This window comes from Marmota marmota, unplaced genomic scaffold, assembly GCF_001458135.2.
Source record: "Marmota marmota marmota unplaced genomic scaffold, marMar, whole genome shotgun sequence".
NCBI classification, from domain to species: Eukaryota; Metazoa; Chordata; class Mammalia; order Rodentia; family Sciuridae; genus Marmota; species Marmota marmota.
In genome coordinates, this window is record NW_026000068.1 from 1,725,598 (window position 1) to 1,747,562 (window position 21,965).

The following is a 21,965-nucleotide window of genomic DNA, read 5'->3' on the forward strand; positions in this document are numbered from 1 at the left end:
AGGAAACAGTGAGGGCTCTGCTCCACAGTGGAGCTCTACTCAGCCTTGAAGAATGCAGCGACCACATCTGCTTGCAGATGGGCGGAGTGGGGGAGCACCAGGCTCAGCGGAACGAGCCAGACCCAGGAAATCAAGCCCCGAAGTTTTCTGTCCTATACAGAAGCTAGAGGTGAAGAAAGGGAAAAGATGGGGATCTCATGAAAATAGGAGAGAGGACGGCTGGGTAGAGGAAGAGGGTGGAGGAGGAGGAAGTGGGGAGGGAGGGAGCGGGCGAGGAAGAGAGAAGGGTGGGAATCCCAATAGGGCAAAGGACATCCTGTGGCCATGAACGAGTCAAAACGAGCTGGTTATGATGAACAGCTGCAGAGCACTGACCAGAACATGGTGTCGTCCTCCTGTGGCGAGACAGCTGACAGCCCTGAATTTTCTCGACTTGTCCAGGTGAACAAGCTTACTTACTCTGCCACCTCTGAAAGGACATCTTAGTCATTTCCAACTTCGGACAAAGAGTGAAACAGACTTGACTTTCCTGTGTTCATGCAGGAACACAGCCCCACAGAGACTGCACATGGTGTTCACTAGCATGTTAGATGCCATGTGTGTCTAATGTCACAACACACTCCACCGTCATGTGCACCTGGAAAGGACAGAACTTAAAAAGCAGCTATAAACAGCTAAATCAACAAAACAGCAAAAGAAACCAGGACAGAAGTTCTTGTAGAATTCCAGGACAGACATGCAGGGGACCCGCCCCGGCGTGGGCCTGTGGCAAGGTCACTGGAGAGGGACCTCAGCCTTCTGCCCCTCAAGAAGCCCAACACTCTGGGGAAAACCTAGTGAGCAGGCACATGTCCGACACAGATGTGATTTACGTTGTCGATATGAGGACTTCCACGCCAAACAGAAAATGCCCCCAAGGCCCGCAACACCAGCCTTTAGGGTCCCTCTAGAAGACACGTCAGTTGGCTTTGGTGTGGTCCACCCCCCACTGGTCTCTGTGCAGGTGAACCCAGTAGGTCAGCAGGCACCACCCCACTGAGGCCTCCTCTGCCCTCTTCAGCAGAACTCCCCCAAAGCCCCATTTCCCTGGGCTACGAGAGTCCACCCTCACCTGTCAGGAAGGCCTTGGCCCACATGAGTACATGGGCCACTCTGTCTGTCTCACTGGGCACTGTCCACTATGTGTCCAGAGAGGACAAGACTCACAGTGGAATCTGGTCTTTCAGTATTCAGTCCTTTCCCCCAAATAAGGTGACCCTTCAATGCACATGTTGGCCAAGGGCAAGCTGACCACTGGGAAGCCCCTCCCGAAGGTCAGTACCCTGTCCACCAGCCTTGGCGAAGCACAGGAGTGGGAGCCAAGAGGCCAGCCCTCTGTGCAGATGCCTGTGTGGGAGCGCGCTCTCTCCGGTGTCCGTCTTCTACCACTTCATCTCCGACACCCAGACGTTTTCCAATAGAGCTTTGTGCACATGTCTCAGTGATTTTTATCTGTTTTTGCAACACTGAGCATTGATTTTACTTCTGTGTGATTAAGTTACTCCTGATAGTAGATTATGGGGAGAAAGGTGTGTTATTAGTTAATAATTTACTTACCAAATTATTTGACTCATAACTGATTCATCTATTTTTTTATAGGCGTCTGAGCCTCTGAATCAAAGCTAGAGGAGTTGCAGTGCCTGTTGGTTTCTGGAAAGTTTGAAAAGACCCTAATATTTTACCAAGGATGAAGGTTCAGCCATTTCAAATATTTCAGCACCACATTTCCGCATGATCCTGTACTCAGCTGTGGAATCAGTACCCTATAAAATATTCATGTCAATTATCGCCGAAATAATTTGGAAAGGAAAATATTAGCCAACATATTTATAGTAGCTTGGATATATTCTTGGCTGCAGGGCACATGGCCTGCTCTTCTTAAATCAGAATATCACCGTGTAAAGAAGATTTTAGCAATAAAATATCAAAGAAAAGGTAATGAGAATTTGGTGATGCAAAAAATTATCTCTTTTTCTTATCTAGGCCCTTACCTGGAGGGATGACTTAGAGTCTCTGTCATGTCCTCCTGCTAATGGGGTAATAAAATCTCAGCTTCTCGCTTTCTCGGCTGCCTTCGTGTGTGATGGGCTGAATCATGTCCCACAGCTCACCTGGGGGCCTCCTGATCCCCAGCACCCCAGAGTGTGGCTGCACTTGGACTTCACAAGGGGGATTAGGTGAAATGAGGTCTGGGGGCCTGATCTCCCCGACTGGAGTCCTTATCAGAAGAGGAGATGAGGAGAGATACACAGAGGGACCACCACTGAGGACGCAGGTAAAAGATGGAGTCCCCTAGCCAAGAAGAGAGGCCCCAGGAGGGGCCGCCCAGCCCAGGCCTGGGTCTACCAGCCTGCAGGACGGTGAAGATCAGAGACTGTCCTTAAGCCCCAACACTGCCTTGGGGGCTGCTGCCCCCCGACCGTCTGAGTGATGGGGAAGCAGGGGTCAGACTCCTCTGAGCTAGACTGACGGGCCCTGTGACAGCTCTGCTGCCCTCAGATGATCAGGTTTGCATGTGCATCGCCCTGAGCCAAGGTGTCCACTCAGGTAATGCCCAACAGAGTACCAAGGGTCTCTCCAGCCCCTAGCCCATGATCACAGCCCATTGCAAAACCAGCAGAGCTGCTGCCCACACGGCTGCAGGGGAGGCCCAGTCACCGCTCGGAGCCCCGTCAGTGTGTGGGTGCTGCCTGGTGTCTGCTCCGTGGCTTTGCTTCAGAGAAGGCGCGTACATTGTCTCCCCCTCACCAGGGCTGGGCTGCTGCAGGGTGTGGGGTCATGCTGGGGTGGAGCCATGCTAGTGGACCACATGGCCCCGGAGCCCTGCTGAGGCCAAGGGCATGCATTCTGTACTTTGCCTCTCAGCCCATGTGCACCACGTCCCCATTCGTGGCCTCTCTTGAGGAAACATGTTCAGTGTCCCTGGTGCCACCAATTCAATTGCTGGTGGCCACATGGGGTGCCCCGCCCCTGCTTTGTGCACCACACTTCCTGAGCGACTAGAGCTTCTATCTCCCACCCACCACCCCTGCACCTGCCCCAGGGTTATGGCCAAAGCTCCAGGGAGACTCTAGTCCACGGGAGCCGGAGCAACCCTGCAGAGCAGACACCCACGGCATAGCTCCGGGGCAGCCAGTTACCATGGAAGTCACTCACAAAGTTGTAGAAGCAACTGGTCCACCAGACCCCCACGTCTCAACAGAGGGAACCACAAGTATGGCGCAGCACAGTAACATGAGGCCTCCAGGAGCAGGGCAACTCTAGCAGCAGACCCCCAGAGGGCCTGGACGTGAGGGTCCCAAGAACAACCATGAGGGAGCTCAGCGAGGTGCGCGGGGCTGCAGGAAGGCAGCCAGGAGCTGAAAACCATGGAAAGAACCACCCAGGAATCCTCGTAACGAAGAACTCACTAAGTGAAGTAAAAAGTACAGTTGAAAGTGCTGACAACAGACCAGATCAAGAAAAGGAAGAATATCTGAATCTGAGGACAGGTCTTGTGAAATATCCCAATCATAAAAAGAAAAAGTCTAGAAAATGGAGATAACATGGGAGACTTTGAGATGCCATTAAGCAAGCACATATTTGAATTTTGGAGTTCCAGAAGGTGGAGAAATGGGGAAAAGCCTAGGAAACCTGAGCTGAATTTAATAATAGCTGAATTCTTCCCTAGTCGTGGGAAGGGGTGGGCATCCAGGTAGGTACTGGAGGAACATAGGCCCCCCAATAGAGAAAGACCCTCGGCACAGCATAGTCAGAGTGTCAAAGCCCAAGAGAAAAGAACCCCAACACAGCAAGAGCAAAGCTCCAGGCCACACGTAAGGGCAATCACCTTCGAATAGGAGCAGATTCCTCAGCACATCTCTATACCCAGGAGAGAACAGCAGGACATGTCACAAGTTCTGGGGGCAAAAACTGCCGAGAACACAACACTACAGCCTGCCGAGCTGTCCTTTAGAAACTAAGGGCAAATAAAACCTTCAAGATAAGGAAAGCTGAGGGACTGTGGCCGCATGTCACTCTGGAGTCAGGGAGCCTTTCCACTGGAGTGGAGGAGGGAGGACTCCGCCGGAGTGCAGGAGGGAGGACTCCGCCGGGGTGGAGGAGGGAGGACTCAGCCGGGGTGGAGGAGGGAGGACTCAGCCAGAGTGGAGGAACGAGGACTATCGTCATGAAACACGTGAAAGCACAGCAGCTCAGATGCACCAGGAGAAGCCGGAAATACGGGAGCCCATCTATAAACCGTCAATGAGTGAGAGGAAGGAAAGGAGACGTGACCTTCACGACCTTCAAAGCCATCTAAGCAAGTCAGCAAAACAAGGGCAGCGAGCCCTCGCCCGGCAGTCACAACCTGGACACAGGGGGCTGGACCCCAGTTAAAAGGTGACAACTGCCAAGTGGACGAAATCAAGACTCAGGGATACCTGCTTCCAGGAAACCAGCTCCCCAGCAAAGACACAAGCAGACACACGGTGACGGGCCAGGAACAGGGCTCCAGACAGCCGGAACCCCAGGCAGCAGGTGTACACTTAGACTAGACATCACAGACTGGGTTGAAAACAGTAAAAAGGCCAAGAGGGACACCATGTCATGACCTGGGATCCATTCAGCAAGGACACTTAGTGACTGCAAGCCCCCATGCACCCAACGCTGGAAAACCCAAGGACCGCATAGCAGTGTTAGACGTGAAGGGAGTCAGACTCCAGCAGGATAATGGAGGGACTTCCATATCCTGTTTTCATCAGTGGAGAGATCTTCAGACAAAAATCCACAAAAAAAAATCTGAGCTAAACTCTTCTATAGACCAATTGAACTCACAGCTATTTACAGGGTATTGCACGAGACAGCTGCAGAACACACGCTTTTTCTTGTCAGCACAGGGAACATTCCCTAGAATAGATCATATGTTAGACCACAGAATTAGTCTTCATGAAATCAAAGTGTTCCACTTGTCTTTTCCAACCACCCAGAAATACAACTAGGACACGACAACATAAGAAACCAGAAATTGTGCAAATTCATGGAGACTTCACAGCATGGTTCTAACAAGAAATGGTCACAAAGAAATCAAAAGGGAAATTAAGACATTTCTTGAAACAAATGAAAATGGAAGCACAACCTACTAAAGTTTACGGATACGACAAAGGCAGTACAGAGAGAGAGAGAGAGAGAAGGAGAGAGATTTCAAATAAGCTGAACATGCATCTCCGAGACCTAGAAATGTAAATATAAACCAAACTCAAAATTAGTAGAAGGAAACAAAGAGCCAAGTTCAGAGCAGAGGTCGCTGAGACAGAGACTGCACACTAATAATACAAAAGATGAATGAAACGAATGGCTGGTTTTTGATAAATCCAACAAACTTTAGGGTAGGTGAACTGAGAGAAATAGAGACACAAATAAAAAAATCAGAGATGAAAAAATAGCCAGCAGCAGAGACTCGCTAGGGTGGCCTGGGATGACGAATGCAGAATTGCAGATGCTACAAGGAAAGGAGAGCTCTCTGGATGCACATGATCCACCCACATCGAACCACAGGATGTGGAAGCCGAACCGACAAGGTGAGTGTGAGGTTGAATCAGTAACAGAAAGTCCCCCAAAGAGAAGCCCAGGGCCGGATGGCGCCACACCTGAGTTCTACCAGATTTTAAGGACACCAGCTCTGCTCAAAATATTCCCAGAGATTGTTCAGATTCATGCTGCGGAGCAGCGGCATCTGATACCAACCAGACAGACAGCAAAAGCGCACACTGTAGACCAAAGTCCCCGAAGAACACAGATGAGGAAACTGTCAATCCCATGGCTCATCCAAAGGACAGTGGCTCATAGTCAGTGGTACTCCTCCCACGGGGAAAGGCTGCTCCGTACAGCCACATCACGCAGCGGGACAGCCGTGAACTGCACAAGTCCTCTTGTCGCAGAGGTGCCGGGAAAGCAGTTGGTGAAACCCAGGTCTTCATAATAAAGACCCTGCACAAATCATGGAGGGGAGGGCAGGACCAGCACGACGCAGCCACGTGCAGCAGACCCAGGCCAGCACCCAAAGAGCACAGACGCTCCCGTTGACCAGAAGCAGGTGACCGTGGGATCCAGCTGGCCCCCCTGGAGCAGACCCAGAGGCACCTGCAGCAGCATGTCACAGAGGAGCAGTAAGAGGTGGTGGGAACCTAGGTGTGCGTCAGCCGACAAACAGATTGAGGAAATGTGGCGTATACATAGAATGGAATGTCCCCCAGCCACGAAGGCCATGGCACCTGTCACTGCGGGAAAAGGAATGGAAGGAGAAGGGACTGTGTTAGGTGAGATAATCCAGGCAGGGAGGCGAGGGGCCCCTTCTCGCTCACACGTGGGGACTGAGAACCACCAGCCTGGCTGGCCACACTGTGCCCACAGGCCCCGCTGCTTGTGAGGCCGAGGCAGGACGATTGCCAGTTTGAGGCCAGCTTCTGCACTGGTGAGGCCCTGTCCCCAAAAGTTTGAAGAGGGCTGGGCGGGGGGTAGCTCAGGAATCAGGTTCCCCCAGGTGCTACTTGAATGTGGAACAGTGGCTGTCCGAGGCTGGGGGGCAGGGGAGAGAGCGGACCACAGGAACCAACTCCCAGCCGGGTAGGAGCACAGGGCCTTGTCTTGCCCAGCGCGGCAGGGACACCATGTCCTCAACCACACGGCAGCTCCATGAAGACCAGAGGAGTCGGACCTCCAGATGAAAAGGAGAAGGAAGGGCTAATTACCCTGACTGGACACTGTGTGCTGGGCACCCGTGTTGGAATCGCACAGGTGCCCCAAAGGGTGTCCGATTATCATGTTCATTAAGAATTTAAAAACAAACGCAGGGCTAATTCCACGGCAGTACTGGGATGCCAGTGTCCCTAGAATGCCACTGTCCCTAGGTTGTCGGTGTCCCCAGGATGTCGGTGTCCCTGGGTTGCTGGTGTCCCCAGGATGCCGCTGTCCCCAGCAGGAGTGTCGCTCTGCTAGGACAGCTCTTTGCCTGCACTGCCTCCAGCCCTCTGGCCTTTTGCCACCTGTGGGGAGTGGACAGATAAAGGAGGGACCTCTGGACCTGCGGCCTGCGGAGGAGTCTCTGATGGCTGTATCTCCTGGTGGCCCTGCTCTGGGTGCCCCTGGAGTCCCCAAGTGAAAGTAGGAGCTGACCCCAGGACAGTCTCAGCTGGCTTCAGCTGTGCCCTCCAGCACAGAGGACTGAGCTGCCCCTGATTTATCATCTGGCTCAGGTGGGAGCAGGGCTAAGTCTGTCTCCTGGTGGTCAGTCAAAGAAAGGACTAACTGAAGCCATGCACACGGTGGGGGATCACGTCGGTCTCCCTGGACGCTGCTGGAGGGCAGGACAGGGGCTGCCTTTCACTGCCCTGGAGTCTGGGCAGCTTCTCCAAATAGAGCATGTGCAGCGTTGGTCCAGCTTGTGTGGTCCAGCTCGTGTGGCTTTCAGCACACCCAGCCCCTTGCAAGGCCCTGCAGGTTTTAATAGGCGAGTCCTCAGGACCTGAGGGGTCCTGGGCTTAGGGACACACCAGAGAGACCCAAGACCTGGGCAAACAGGCCACAGCATCCTCCCCGCACATCCTGTGACCTTCAGACAGGACGCTGCCAGGTGAAGGTCACGGTGTGTCTGAACAAGCCGTGCAGGACAGTAAGTTCCCACAGGAGTTGTGGACAGATGGTGTCCAGAGCCCTCAGTGGGGGGTCGCAGTGAGGACAGCAGCTGGTTGGCCTCCACCAGGGACAGGAGGCAGTGGGGCCCATCGCTATCTCCAAGGCTTGCCTGGAATCACAGCTGGGGCCAGTGATTCTGTGGTGCTCAGCCCCCACCCCCCACACTCACATGCACACACACGCGCACACACACACTCACACACATGCACACACATTCACATACACACATACATGCACACACATTCACACACTCACACACATGCACACACATTCACATACACACATACATGTACACACATTCACATACAATCACACACACTCACACACATGCACACACATTCACACACTCACACACATGCACACACATTCACATACACTCACACACACTCACACACTCACACACATGCACACACATTCACACACTCACACATGCACACACATTCACATACACTCACACACATGCACACACATTCACATACACTCACACACATGCACATACACTCACACGTACATGCACACACATTCACATACACTCACACACATGCACACACATTCACACACACACCCCACATGCTCACACTCACATTAACCCACCCTCTCACACACTCTCACACTCTCACATGTCCTGTGTGGATCTGGGGCCCCAGGTGTGCAGGGGCAGGTGGCTCAGAGGACCCTGATTGGACACTGTGTGCTGGGCAGCACCCCCTTTTCTGGGGCCTGGTTTGCGTGGACGGCCTCACCTTCCTTTTCCTCCGCAGGCCTCGCTGCCGGCTCCACCCCTTGGGTCTCGGGCCTCTGGGGTGCATGGGGCCTGCTGCGTTTCCATCTCCTTCCCCAGGGGAGCTGGGGAGGCTGCCACTGCCGTCTCCCTGGTCTGCGGCTGGCACAGTCCAGGGCTTCAGGATGTCCCTGCCTCCCCTGAGTGGCGGTCTGACCCTGGGCCCCATCCCTGGCTATCCTGGGCCTTTGTTCTGTGCCTGTCACGTCCCCACGTCCATGGTGCCTGCGGGGTCCTGGGGTCGGGGTCCTGGGGTCGGCCTCCAGGGATCAGTGCAGGGCTGGTGGAAATGAGGACTTTGACTCAGCAGATGGCACTCTCCCTCTGAATCAGGAGCTGAGTCTGCACACAGGCACCTGGGAGAAGGTGACCTTGCTGCCTTCCGGAGTCACTCAGCGACACTACAACACGTCCTTCTGTGAAGTGAGCCACGGCCTGGGGTCCGCACCACGCCTCTGACCTCTGACCCAGCCGACCTCTGGGGATACCGAAAGGACGGGAAGGACCAGAAGTGTTTGGGCTCTGGACGTTGCTCCAGCAAAGGACCTTCCAGAATATCCTTGCAAGTTCCCTCTCACGGAAGGCCAGCTCCGTCCCCTGGCTCCCGGGAGCCCTGTCCCATTGGGTGTGGGCCTGTGCTTAGTGCAGAAGCCCCAGAGCTCGTGGCCGTCCTCACAGTGGCTCCCTTACATGTCCCTAGGTGGATGCTGCCTGGCCCCCGTGAGACGGCTGGACTTTAGGCCTGTCACCTGATGGTAAATAATTATGTAAAAGCCACCAGCATCTTAAGATGAAAAGGAGACGTCAACCTTTCCGAGGGCTTTGAAATCTGTGCTATTGTTGCTTTCTCTTCTTTTCCCTTTGGAGACCGTCTGTTTTGCTCACCTCTCACTTCTTGAAATCTCCTTGAGTTTCAAGAATAAGACAAATTAAAAACTTCAAAAAAGTATCTTGGGACCAAGAAAAAACAAGGACCCTAAGCACCGGAGGTCCACGAGGCAGAATGTTCACTGAGAGCTTTCGGGTGGGTTTCTCGTGTGGTTTAGTGAGGATGCTTTGGCTGCGAGGGAGAGAGACTTGATTCAGATTAAAGCAATAGAAGAATTTATGAAAGGGACAAGGTGGGGTGACTGGGGACCAGGTGGTGTGCTGCAGGCCTCCCGGCTCTGCCTGGGCTTCCCGGAGCGCCAGCCTGACTGCCTTCCACCTCTCAGGGTCCCTGACTTCCAGGACCCTGGGGAGGGCTGCCCCGCGGAGCCCACTCCAGCTCCTGGGCTGCAGAGAGCTGCCACCGCATGTCCAGTGGAGAGTGCCCACAGTCCAGCCACAGTCACCCGACACCTGGGCCGTCATCTGCACCAGGGCAGGTGGACAGCAGGCTATGCCCGCACTAAGGTCCCCGTGGAAGCTCTGGGCTTGCCCGGCGGTGCCTGACCCTGAGTGCTGTTTCGCCAGCCCTAGCCCGCACTGAGCCGCTCCAGGGGGAGGCAAGCGCCAGGTGGAACCACCCCACAGCTTGTTGTTGTTTTAAACATTCATTTTTTAGTTGTCGGTGGACACAGTACCTTTATTTTATTATTTTTTAATGTGGTGCCGAGGATGGACCCAGTGCCCCATGCATGCTAGGCCAGCGCTCTTCTCTGAGCCACTGCCCAGGCCCTCCACAGCTTTTCAAACAGGCCAACCCCCATCGTCTGACCAGCATGACCACGCGGCATGAGCTGATGAATTAATGTTTTAATAAGTTACGACCTTCTGGGGCCAGGGATGTAGCTCAGTTGTTAGAGTGCTTACCTCACATGCACAAGGCCCTGGGTTCAATCCCCAGCACCACACACACACACACACACACGCACACCCTCCTGCGAAGTTTCCAAAGAAGTCAGAAGCACATGGAGACATAGACATATCAACCCCATATCAGAAAAAACAGGGCCATGAGCTTTCAAACATAGCAGACCACTGAATGGAAAGTGGCTCCCTCATCTGAGGCCCACCTGAGGAGGAGACCCCAGGACTGGCTACGGCTGTGCACACCAACCCAAGATCAGACCATCCTGAAGCATCCTGAGGTGACAGGCAAGACCCTCTGGCCCTGTGCCCAGGCCTCAGCTCACTCCACCTCCTGACTCCGCTCAGCCCACCTCAAACCCACCTGCCTGGTGTGAATAAGTTCTACCCTCCGACAGCTCTGTGCCCAGAACAATGCCTCAGCTGTTGGTCATCGTACCTGACCACTGCAGAGACTTGCGAGTCTACATGCATGGCCTGGGCTCAAAATGCTGCCTCCTAAGCCCCGGGGGCCCCTTAACCCGCCATTGAACTTTCTGTGACATCCCTATCTATCTCTGTTATGGTTTGTGAGGTGTCCCCCCAACCCTCAGGTGTGAGGCAATGCACGAGGTTCAGGGGAGAAATGATCGGGTCATAGCCTTAACCTAATCAGTGAATGGGTCCCTGATGGGATTAACTGAGAGTGGCTGGAGGCAGGTGGGGTGTGGCTGGAGGATTCTCCCTAACTCCTGGCAGAGATCTACCTCTATCCCAGACCATGGCTATGGGGTATGTATTTTGTGTTTGGAGAGTGGATTCTCTGTCTCTCCTTCCTGATCCCCCTGTGAGCTACTTCCCTCTGCCATGATGTCCTGCCCCACCTCGACCCCGAGGAAGGAGCCTTCGGTCTATGGATTGAAACCTCTGAAACCACGGGCCCTCAAACTTTTTCTCTCTACAATTGTTTTCATCGTGTCTTTAAGTCACGGCAGGAGAAAAGCAGACAAAAACCGTCTGTACGTGCCGGGTAAGGTGTGATGTGGGACTGAGCGTTATAGGTATTGGTGACTAAGGCTTCCATAAAACTGACTGCAAACTCGTCCTACCAGGGAGCCCATGGCACCGTATGGACTGACACCCCTGAAGCAGGTGTACTGGTGAGTTTCTCACAGCAAGACACAAGTGTGCTAGGTGTACGTTGAGGCACAGCCGGCTCACAACAGGCACGCAGGGACCAAAGGGAGAGTGTGTGTGTGTGTGCGCATGTGTGTGCATGTGTGTGTGCATGCATGTGTGTGCACTGTGTGTGCATGCGCATATGTGTGTGCACTGTGTGCACATGTGTGTGTGCATGTGTGTGTGCGCACATGTGTGTGTGGGGGGGGGGGCGGGAGAAGTCCAGAGATGGAGGAGTGAGGCCAGAGAAGAGATTGGTCCTACTATGGCTGTTCTCACATTACATAATGAACCATTTGCTTCAGTGAGAATGACATGGTAAAGCAGGTGTTCAATGTCAGTGTCCCTTGAACTCTGGTTGAAGTTTGAATAATTCCTAAATTTGATCACAATGAAGGCCAGGCTTCTTTCCCATTTTCCTCTAAACATTTGAATGAGTACGTTGCTGGGACTGGCACATTGGTTCAAAATCCACTGCTTATGAACTCTCCCTCACTCTTGGCAGAGGATCTACCTCCGTCCCAGACCCGGGCCTGGGCTTCCCCTGCACACACACTCTGAAACAGGCCTGGGATTTACAGAGAGAAAGTGGTGGCAAGCAGCTAAAGGACCGAGTGCTCCACCATCTCCGGGCCTGCTGGAGGCTCTCTGGGCACCCTGGGGCAGGCAGCCCATAGCCCGCCTCCACTGCCCAGCATCTCTGCCATGCAGGGGCCTGAGCCATGCAGAAGCAGGACACGCCCAGGCCCGTCCTCTGTCCTGGGGAACAGCTCCTTCCAACCCCAGTAGCTGGCTAACAGCACCTTCAGTGGCTGACGTTGTGAAATTCTTCACAAATTGTCTTACATCAAGCAGAGATGGGTTTTCTGAGTTTGCCCTGCAGCTTGATGGGAGAGATTTCTATTTACCAGTTTCCCTCCGGTTGTTTGGGAAGTTTCTGACTTCTGCAAAGGCCTCTTGGAAGTCACTCTTTGTGGATGGCAGGCCCCTAGACAGAGGCTAGTTTACTAAATGGTAATCAGAGGTGCCCTGTACTTCTACCAATGTGCTTTTACAGAAGCAAGGTTCCTGTTGTGGGCGCCACAGGTCCTGACTGGACACAAGCCCTCTGCCCTCTGCCCTCGCTCTCTCCTCCTCCTCCTTTGTCTTTTCTTCCTTGGCTCTTCTCTCCCCTCCTCCTGATCTGCGTCTCTTCGCTGCACATCACACAATGCTGTGCTACTCTGTAAGCATTTAATTAAGTCCGGGTATAGCTGATTGATGGAGAGAAGAAAGAGCCAGGTGAAGAACGTAGGTGGTTTGAGAATTTGGCACGGAGAACAAATTGAAGGCTAATTAATAAACAGGAAGAACCTGAAGTCATGCCTAGTGTGGAGCCGTGTCTGATTGTCATCGGAGATGGAAGGAGATGATATACCTCAGCGGAATGTCAACTTGGAGGGGTGTGGCTTGTGCAGAAATGCCTGGCCGAGACAGTGAGAGCTTCTAGCCCTGTGTTCTAAACGGTGTGTGTATTTCAAAGTCAGAGAGGAAACTCTTGAAAGTGTGATGATTAAACTTTCCAGTGCAGTGAGACACCTAAGATGTCACCTAGTAAAATACTTACTGGCTGCCCTGGCAGCAGGGCTCAGGAAGGAAATAACCGTGGCTAGCAGCACTTCCAGGGCCAGATGAAGTCACATCCAGTGACCACCCTGCCCTTGCATGGGCTCATGGCACACTGCCCACGGGTCGGTACCTAGGGCCCACCTGCTGGCACCCCAGGGAAAGCCACCTCCTTTTCAGGCACCCTCTGATTAGGGACGTGGAATTTTTCACTGAGGGAGGACCCTGCATTTGTGCTTCCTCGGCCCCGTTGGGACCAAACTACTGACCGATTCCCCCAACGGTCCCATCTTGCCGTGGACAGAGGCTGCACCGCAGGGCTTCTCGCTGAGGCCTTCTCCTCCTGCCCAGCAGTGTCAGCTCTGGGTGCTCACGAGTGTCAGGACAGCCTGGGCAAATGCTGACCCAAAGGTCAGGCTGACCAGGAGAGATGCCACCGTGAGCCAGGATCCATGCAGCACACTCTCACAGAGGAACTGTTAATGGGACATTTCTGTGACCAAATGGAAAAGTCCCTTGTGTTTTACATAATAAACAACACTCAGAGGGGTCACTTGGCTCTCAGCCAACATGCTGGAACGTTCTTGTGCAATAGGCCAGCCAGGCAGTCTGTGGGTGCCACAGGAAGGAGCCACATGCCCCACCTGGGCTGCAACGTTCCCCCTGGTGTCCTGTAGGCTCCTTATGGAAACATCTGTGAACATTTCAGGTGACAAGGGGTAGTATGCAGGCACCACACCAGAAAGTCTTGTTCCAAGAGTCCAAATACCTGTCCTGAGCCTCACACGCTGCCAGGTTCTGTTCTCCAGTGAGATGTGCTTCTCTCCTTCCTGGAGATCTTACAACCTGGAACCCACAGGGCTCACTAATCCTTTAGGACTTTCAGTTAGTTTTAAGGTGAGTCACACAGGAACAGCTAATGCAGCCCAACTTCTTGCTGATTCTTCCGGATTGTTCAGCTTCATAAAGGAGCTTGTCCTATCCTGCAGGGAGAGATGTTCGGTAGATTATACAACATCGGCAGACGGGGCGGGTAAACAGCAAGTCAGAAGGTAACCTTCAAATCCCAGAGCATCTGGAATTACCACATCTGATTTGCAAAATGCTAAAGATCAAGCCCACTGGACACCTCAGGGCGGAGCCGCTCACAGAGCCTGAATACTGTGCATCGCCAAGTGACAAGCGTCCGCTGACCCGGATTCAACAGCACCATTCCTCACCTGGAAGCTGCGCTGTCGGAAGCCTGGACACGGTGTGGCTGGGTTCTCAGCTCAGGTTCCCGGCCGGTTAACCAGGGTGACATCCTCAGAGGTGCCCAGATCCTCTGGAGCTCTCTGGGTGTTGGCAGAATTCACGTCTTCGAGGTTGTAAGAGGAAGTGCCCCTTGTCTTGGGTCTTCTTCCAGACAACCACACTCAGGGCCTTGAAGCTCTCTGTTCCTTCCCCCTGGATTTAGACAGCTTCTCCACTGCTGTGCTCAAAGGCCCAACCAGAACAACTTTAGAGGAGGGAAAGTCTATTTGAGGGCTCACAGTTTCAGAGGTCTCAGTCCATAGACAGCAGACTCCATTCCTCAGGGCTCAAGGTGAGGCTGGACATCATAACAGGAGAGTGTGGGGGAGGGACGGAGCTCACCTGGTGACCAGGAAGCAGAGATGGACTCCAATCACCAGACACAAATACGTCCCCCAGGCCCCCAATTCCCACCTCCTCCAGCCACACCCACTACTTCAGTTACCGCTCAGTGAATCCCGTCAGGGGTGAAGGCTCTCACAGCCCAGTCATTTCTCGTCTGAACCTCCTGCATTGCTTCACATGACCATACATACAGACCATAGCACCCCCTGACCCCTCACCCCTGGAAGTCCACAGAGTCCATACTTGTAGCCGACACCAATCAGGTGCCAGTGTGCTCGCTCAGGGGTCATCTCTTTCCTTCAGAACCCAGCGGTGTCGTGAAGAGACCGCATCCTAGTCGCAGGCTGCACCTGTGCTCTGGGTCTGGGGACAGGGATGTGGCAGGAAGAACCTGGTGCATTGGCAGGGGTGTAATGGGAAAAGCGCCATGGAAACCCTGGTCCTGGCTGCAGCGCTACATGGACAGGGACCTGCGCTCCAGTCAGTGTGGGCTCCGCGGTCAGGAGAAGGCAGCCCTGCAGCCCTGCAAGGCAGGAGGGGCCTGTGGCTCACGTGGTGGGAGGTGCTCCAGGTGGACCCAGAGCTCAGGGGTCCTCCTCTGGTGGCGCTGGGGGGAAGCTCCAGGCTCCGCAGTGACCGTAGCCTCCCTCCCTGAGCTGGGGACTTGTTCTCCCATGTTCCCTGGTAGGCATCCCACCGCACCTGTGGCTTCCTGAGGAGCCCACGGGGATACGCCCTGGCCAGTCTGCACCCTGAGAGGATTTGAAGGGGCTTGGTGACAGAACCCAGGGGCCGCCCTCCTGTGTCCCTGGGTTTGTGGGCTGCAGGCTCCCATGGTCTCAGGGCCACATTCCGGGAAGTTGTGGGGCTGGGCACTGCCGTCTCCTGGAGGAGGCTGCCGTCTCCTGCTTCCTGTCCCTGGACGGCTTCCCTCCCAGGTGTCCTTGGAGCAGACTGGCTGCCCAGGTCAAGTCCAGAGGCCCTGGTCTATGGACAAGGATGCAAATCTAATCACAGCGCACCACGGCCCTCAGACCAGGTGACCCAGGGCCATGGCTCACTGGCACCAGCCACAGCCCAAAGGGGACCATCAAAACTGGGCAGCACAGCCCGAACAGGCCTGGGGGCAGTCATAGCTTCAAGCCTCAGGGTATCACATGCCCCTCAGTCGGGGGCCACCCCACGGCGAAGCCCACCTTAGCACTGTTGTCCTGCACCCGTCAGGGATATTTTTATGGCTGAAGTGTCTGTAAACTCTGCCCCCAGAAGGGAGACTGGTGGACAGCGAAGCCTCGGGTCCTGGGGTGCACACAGCTGACCAACCCAGTGGGGAGTCCATTCTTCAGGGTGCCTTTGAGTCTGGTTCTAATAGTGAGCTGGAGATGAGCCATTCCCTGACGGAATGTGGAATTTGGAATGGGAAGGAGCTTTCTGGAAGGCTCTCAGGTGGGATGCAAACACAAAGGCTTGAGGGTCGAGGTCAGATTCTGAGACCCTCTTGGGAGGCATGAGGAGGTCAGGGTGAGCAGGGACAGCTCAGCAAAGCAGCCTATCCTGGTTTAGGTGCCCCATCACAATGCAGGAGGCTTAGAGGGGAAATGACTGGCTTCCAGGAGCTTTACCTAAGCAGGGCATTCGTCCCCGGATAGGGGATAGCTGGGTGGTCACTGTAGGCCAGCGGGGTATGGCTGGAGGAGGTGGTCACAGGGGCATGCCTTTGGGGCTTAGATTTTGTCCTTGGTGGGTGGAGCTCTCTTTGCTTCCTGGTGCCAGGTCCTGAGCTGCTTTCCTCCTCCTTGCCCTCCACCATGATGTCCTGCCTCACCTCGAGTCCAGAGCAATGGAGCTGGTCATCTATAGACTGAGACTTCCAAAACCATGAGCCCCAAATAAACTTTTCCTCCTCTGAAATTGTTCTTGTTGGCCCAGTTTTGCTCACAGCGGGGAAAACCTGAGTAAGACACATCCCACCCACCAGCAGAGCTGGGTGCTCCCCCCAGGGCTGAGGGCTGTGTGGGTCTCCAGACCTCAAGCCACTAGAGGCCAAGAGAGGGCTCATCAGAGCCCAGCTGTGCTGACACCGGCCACGGTTCTTATAATTATTTTTATTCTGCTTTTCTCTAGTATTATGAAACTTCTTTTATAAAAATGCAGACTTCCTCAACCCCTTCAGGGGAGGCAGGATAGGGTCTAGAGAGCAATTGTTGCAAGCCAGAGAGCTGCACATGGGATGGCCAGTGATTCCCCTTAGGGCTGTGCAGGGCAGGACAGCTCCGAGAGCAGAAAGAACCAAGAGTGGATTGGGCATCGTGCCACTTTTGGAAAACATTGTGGTTCCTGGTTGCATTCCCAGTGCCCCCAACCAGAGTGCTCAGGAAAGCAGGTCAGTGGTGCTGAACAGACTTGGGCTCTCCAAACACCCTCAAGGAGGTTGGAAGGAAAGAGCAAGCCAGAAATTGGGTGGGCTGACTCAAAGCCTGCCACCCGACTTCATCCTGTAGACCTTGACGCACCATCAGTCTTCTGTGCATTGACGCACCCACCATCGCTCATCCATCCATCCACCCATCCTCCTCTACTCACCAACCCACCATCCATTCATTCACCTATCCATCACCCATTTACCCACCCATCTGCCCATTCATCATCTACCCACACACCCAGAGTTCACCCACCTTCCATCCACCCATCTGGTACACTTCACATAAACTCCGCACCATTCTGGGTCCCGGGTAGACTGTGCCCTGGGAAAACCACCTAACCCTCCAACCTCACGTCTTCCCCACTTCAGGGAAGATAAGGGACTCAGCCCCTCACTGCCTGGGTTTCTTGCTGGAAGCACATGCCAGTCAATGTCCAGCAAAGAGAATCGAGATCCCACTGATGGGGGTCTCAGTGGAATCCCAGGATGTGATCTGGAGACCAGGAGGTGGTTGGAGTTCTGACCGTGATCTCTGCATGTAACTACCGTAAAAATGGGCTACACTGGAACCCCCGAGGGCACAGGCCACACAGCCCCTCGGGAGCTTTCTGCTCTCTGGTGTGGGGTCAGACTGTGGAGCTCCCAGGGGTCCCGAGCATCACTCTCCCTGTGGCCGTCAGGTCATTCCAGCTGTGGTCGGAGGGGGCGTGCCGAGTGCCGAGGAGCCAGGTTGGGTGGGAATCAGAAGAGAAGTGGGGTGTGGAGGCAGGTGTCAGGAGCCAGCCCGTTCCTCAGAGGAGAGAAGGGCAGGAGGCACCAGAGAACGGCGCCAAGCAGGGGTCGGCAAGCCCACGGCCGGAGCTCGGGAGCCCTCTGGACAGCGGTTCCTCCTGGGATCCCCACTGCTGCCTCTGACCTGCCGCTCACTTTAGGCTCAAGTATTGCATGTTTCATGAACACTTACCGTCGCCTTCATTTAAATATTACCATTCGTGAGTTTTATTGTTAAACATTTTAATTTTATATTCAACCATTTCATACTGTCCTGTTTGAATCACACCCAATCACCAATGCACTGTTTGGTGGGCACTTTCGCTCCTAGGCAGAATGCTCAGGAGGAGCCTCAAATAACAAAGCCTGTCATTTATATTCAAATGTGGACATGGAGTCGGGGAGAAATTTATGGTGAACACAAAATTCCTCTATTAGGCACGTGCTTGGTTTGGTTTCTGTCACTTTTCCTACGTGGGTTATTCCAGTCCTGGCTTATCGGATTCTCTCTGTGTCACATTTGACCAAACCAACTCGTGTGTCAGCAAAGTCCAATGCCCAGGAGAAGGGTCACCTCGGGGAGCTCCGTAGGACTCAACCAGCCTTTGCTGGCTTTGATGACAGAGCTTAGGGACCTAAGCACAGGGAAGAGGCAGCTGGCAGAAGCTGGGGACACATTCTGGCTGAGTCAGCAGGGGACCTGCACAGCACTGAGCTCTGCCAGAGGCCAGGAGTCGGGGACAGCACCCACCCACAGCCCAGCGAGGGTCCTGCCTGGCCTCCTTCCCTCCCCGGGGTGGCATGGGCAGTATCAGCTGTCCTGTCTCCAGGAGGTGACTGGTTAGGGCTCTGTTTCATTGGAGCCCCAAAGTAGTCTTTAGACATACCCCCTCCATCTTTCAAGGTCAAGCTTTGCCTAACTTGTCCCCGATCTCTTCCTTGAGTCCAGTCTTGGACTCTCGTTTTCTCCTGTTCATTTCCACAAGAAAACAATGTTCACTCTTCCTGTCTCGTCCCCTTGGGCCAGGACTGGCCTCCTTCCCCCACTTGGTGACAACTGAGTGGGATGGAAATCTCTGCCTAGGAGCTCAGAGCAGGGAATGGAGGGCCCCAGGCTGCCCAGGCAGGAGCTTGCCCAGCGACAGAGAGGGGCACGGACAAGGTGGGGACCGGCAGGGGGGCCTGTGGGCTGTGGGCACTGAGCGTCCCCTGACAGTGGGCTCAGAGGCCCAGGAGGAGGGGAGCAGACATCTCCACACAGGGAGCAGCCTGCTTGCCGCCTGGCCACAGGACACAGCAGGACCAGGCTGCACCCAGTGTGGCCAGGAATGGGTGCCTCGGTGGTGCAGGGTAGGCCCAGGGCCCTGCGGCAGGATAGCCTGCCTGCTCCTGTAGGTGGTAGGGGCATCTTACTGGCCAAATGAGGAGGAGGCTTGGGAGGGCAGCGGGTGCCCAGGTACCCAAGGAATGGGGGTCAGGACCAAGGAGGGGACAGTGGAGGGGGAGAGAGGTTGGTGGGTTGAGGTGGGCTCTGAGCTGAGGTCCTCAGCATGGCTAGTAGATGGACATGGGAGGGAGCCCAGAGAAGGGAGGGCAGCAACAGGATCTGACCAGCTGGGGCCTGCGTACCTCCATACCTGGGGAAGAAGAGGCCACCACTGGGCTGGGTAGGGTGATGACCATAGCCCTCTCCCTTTGGAGACACCCCTGAGAGTGACTCCCCTTCCCAGAGCTTTCTGCAGCCCCGATGAGGCCACTGGGCTCTCGTAATTGGGGCAAAGTCCCTTCTGACCCCAGCGCTGTGGCTGAGATGAGCACCTGGACTCTCGTCTGGGAGCTGAACCCACAGCTACAGGAATGTGAGGTCCTCCTGCTGCCAGGTGCAGCACAGCCTCTCGGAGGCTCTGTCCCACGTCCTGCACAAGCGCCGTCTGGCTAGGGCAGGGTGGCCTCTGCTGCCTGCACATGCTCCGGGTTTGGGCCCTGGGCAGCTCCCTGGGCCGAGCACCCAGAAATGCAGAGTTTATTTATGGATACAGATCAGCACAGAGATAAGCTGCAGCGGGGGAGTCCGACGTGTTTTCTGGTGACGTCTTGTAACAGAGAAGCCTCTGTGACTCTCACAGCACAGGGAGTTCTAGGAAGGGCGTTGGAGAGAGCTGCCTGGGGCGCACACCTGCACAGCCCGCCCCACCGGGTGTGGCCGGCCAGCACCCACCTGTGTGCACTTTGCCGACATCAGCAGGGACTGGGTGGGTCCCTGCTGCCAGTGCCTGTCCTTCAGTTCCAGCACTTAGCCCTATGATCTGGCTGGATAACCAAGGGTGCAGACCAGCTGGTGCTGTCTGCCCGCAGAGCCCTGTCCCTGCGGCTACCCCAGGCCTGTGGGCAGGCCCAACACAGCCTGTGCTGTCCATGTGCCTGGGTCAGGAGAGCTGTGGGCAGGGCAAGATGGGGAACCCTGCCCGTTTGGTGCTGTAAATGTTGGCCTTTGTGTGGGCAGAGCCTTTCCGCTCCCTGGGAGACACTGTTCCTACTTCACCGAACTTGCAGTGAACAGGTCAGAAAGTAACAGAGACTTTCCTTCTCCGTCACGTAAACGTGAATTCTAGAGCTGCCAAATAGAGCAGTTAAAATTGAGCCTGAGAAGGGATCTTCCAAGGACTGGGGTGGGGGGATGGGTAAAATGAGCTCCATGTCTCCAAATCTCAGGCTGCATTAGTGGCACTTTCTGAAAAATGTCACACATTTCATGCTGGGAGAGAAGAATGCTGGGATGCTGCGCACCTCGGAAGCACACCCACCTTAGTGAACTCATCCCACTCTGCCTCCATGTCACTGGTCTACTGGAGAACACAGGACACACTTCCCCCTGCCCGTCCCCCTCTCTGAAGTCACACTGACTCAGCACCTCAATTAGCCAAGCCCACAGCGTTGCCAAGGACCAGAAGCTCCTAAGAGGTTTCTGATGACAACACACAGGAAAAATGGCTGAGGTTTGCACAGGGGAGCACCTGTGACAGTCCTTCCAGGAAGTCCTTGTAGTCCATGGGAAAACCCTAGGAGGCAGGCTCATGGTGACGACCCTGCCACTCAGAACACGGCCTCAAAGGCAGCCGCGTGCTGCGGTGTGTGTGTGTGCGTGTGTGTGTGTGTGTGTGTGTAAGTGAGCGGTGTGGCAGCTGGGGGCACCAGGGCATGCTGGTATGTGTGTGGCCTGTGTTGTACCATGTGTGTGTGGTGAGGGGTGATGTATCGTGTGGTGTGTGTTTACCTGCACAATGTGTACGTGTGTGGTGTGTGGTACGCAGGCTTTGTGTGTGGTGCATGAGGTGTGGCGTGTGTGGTGCCTACTTCAGGAGGTGGCCTGAGCTGCCCATGCACCCCCGTAGGGCAGGACACTCTGCCTGGACACCACAGGCCTCGGCCTCGTGGGCAGCTCCTGCTGGGAGCGGGCGCTGTCTGGCTCATCTATGGCATGTGCTCCACAGGATGTCCAGGATGAAGAAGCTCACACTTCTGTGAGCTGTCCTCAGAGAGAAGATGATGGACAAGGAAGGGTCCCAACGTCACAGTCAGCAGCCATGGGCTGAAAGCAGCCGTTACTACTATTAGAGAATATAAAGGACAATATGCTTACAATGAATGTAAAGACAGTAGATGTCAGCAGAGAAATACAAACTAAAGGAAATAAACAAAGTTTTAAAGCTGGAAAATCTTTTCAAATCCCTCGATGCGCTTCACTGTAGGATGGAAATTACAAAACAGCACAGAATTCGTTTCCTTTTACAATCAGTAAAAAATATTCAACCTGAAGAACAGAAAGGGGAAAAGATGGAAAGAAGTTAAGGAGTGTATCAGGTCAAAGGGCTTAAATACACCAGTGGTTGGAATTCCAAAAGGAGGAGGAGAGTTGAAGGAAGGAAAACACGTGCTGCAGAACGGCAGCCCCGGCTCATCCCAACGTGCCGAGACACATTTGTGGTCAGGTCCCCGAATCTCAGGGGACCCCACTTGGTAATCATGGAGAAGGGCACCCTGGGCAGGTCGTGGGCAAGATGCTGGAGACCAGAGCCACAGACAGTCTTC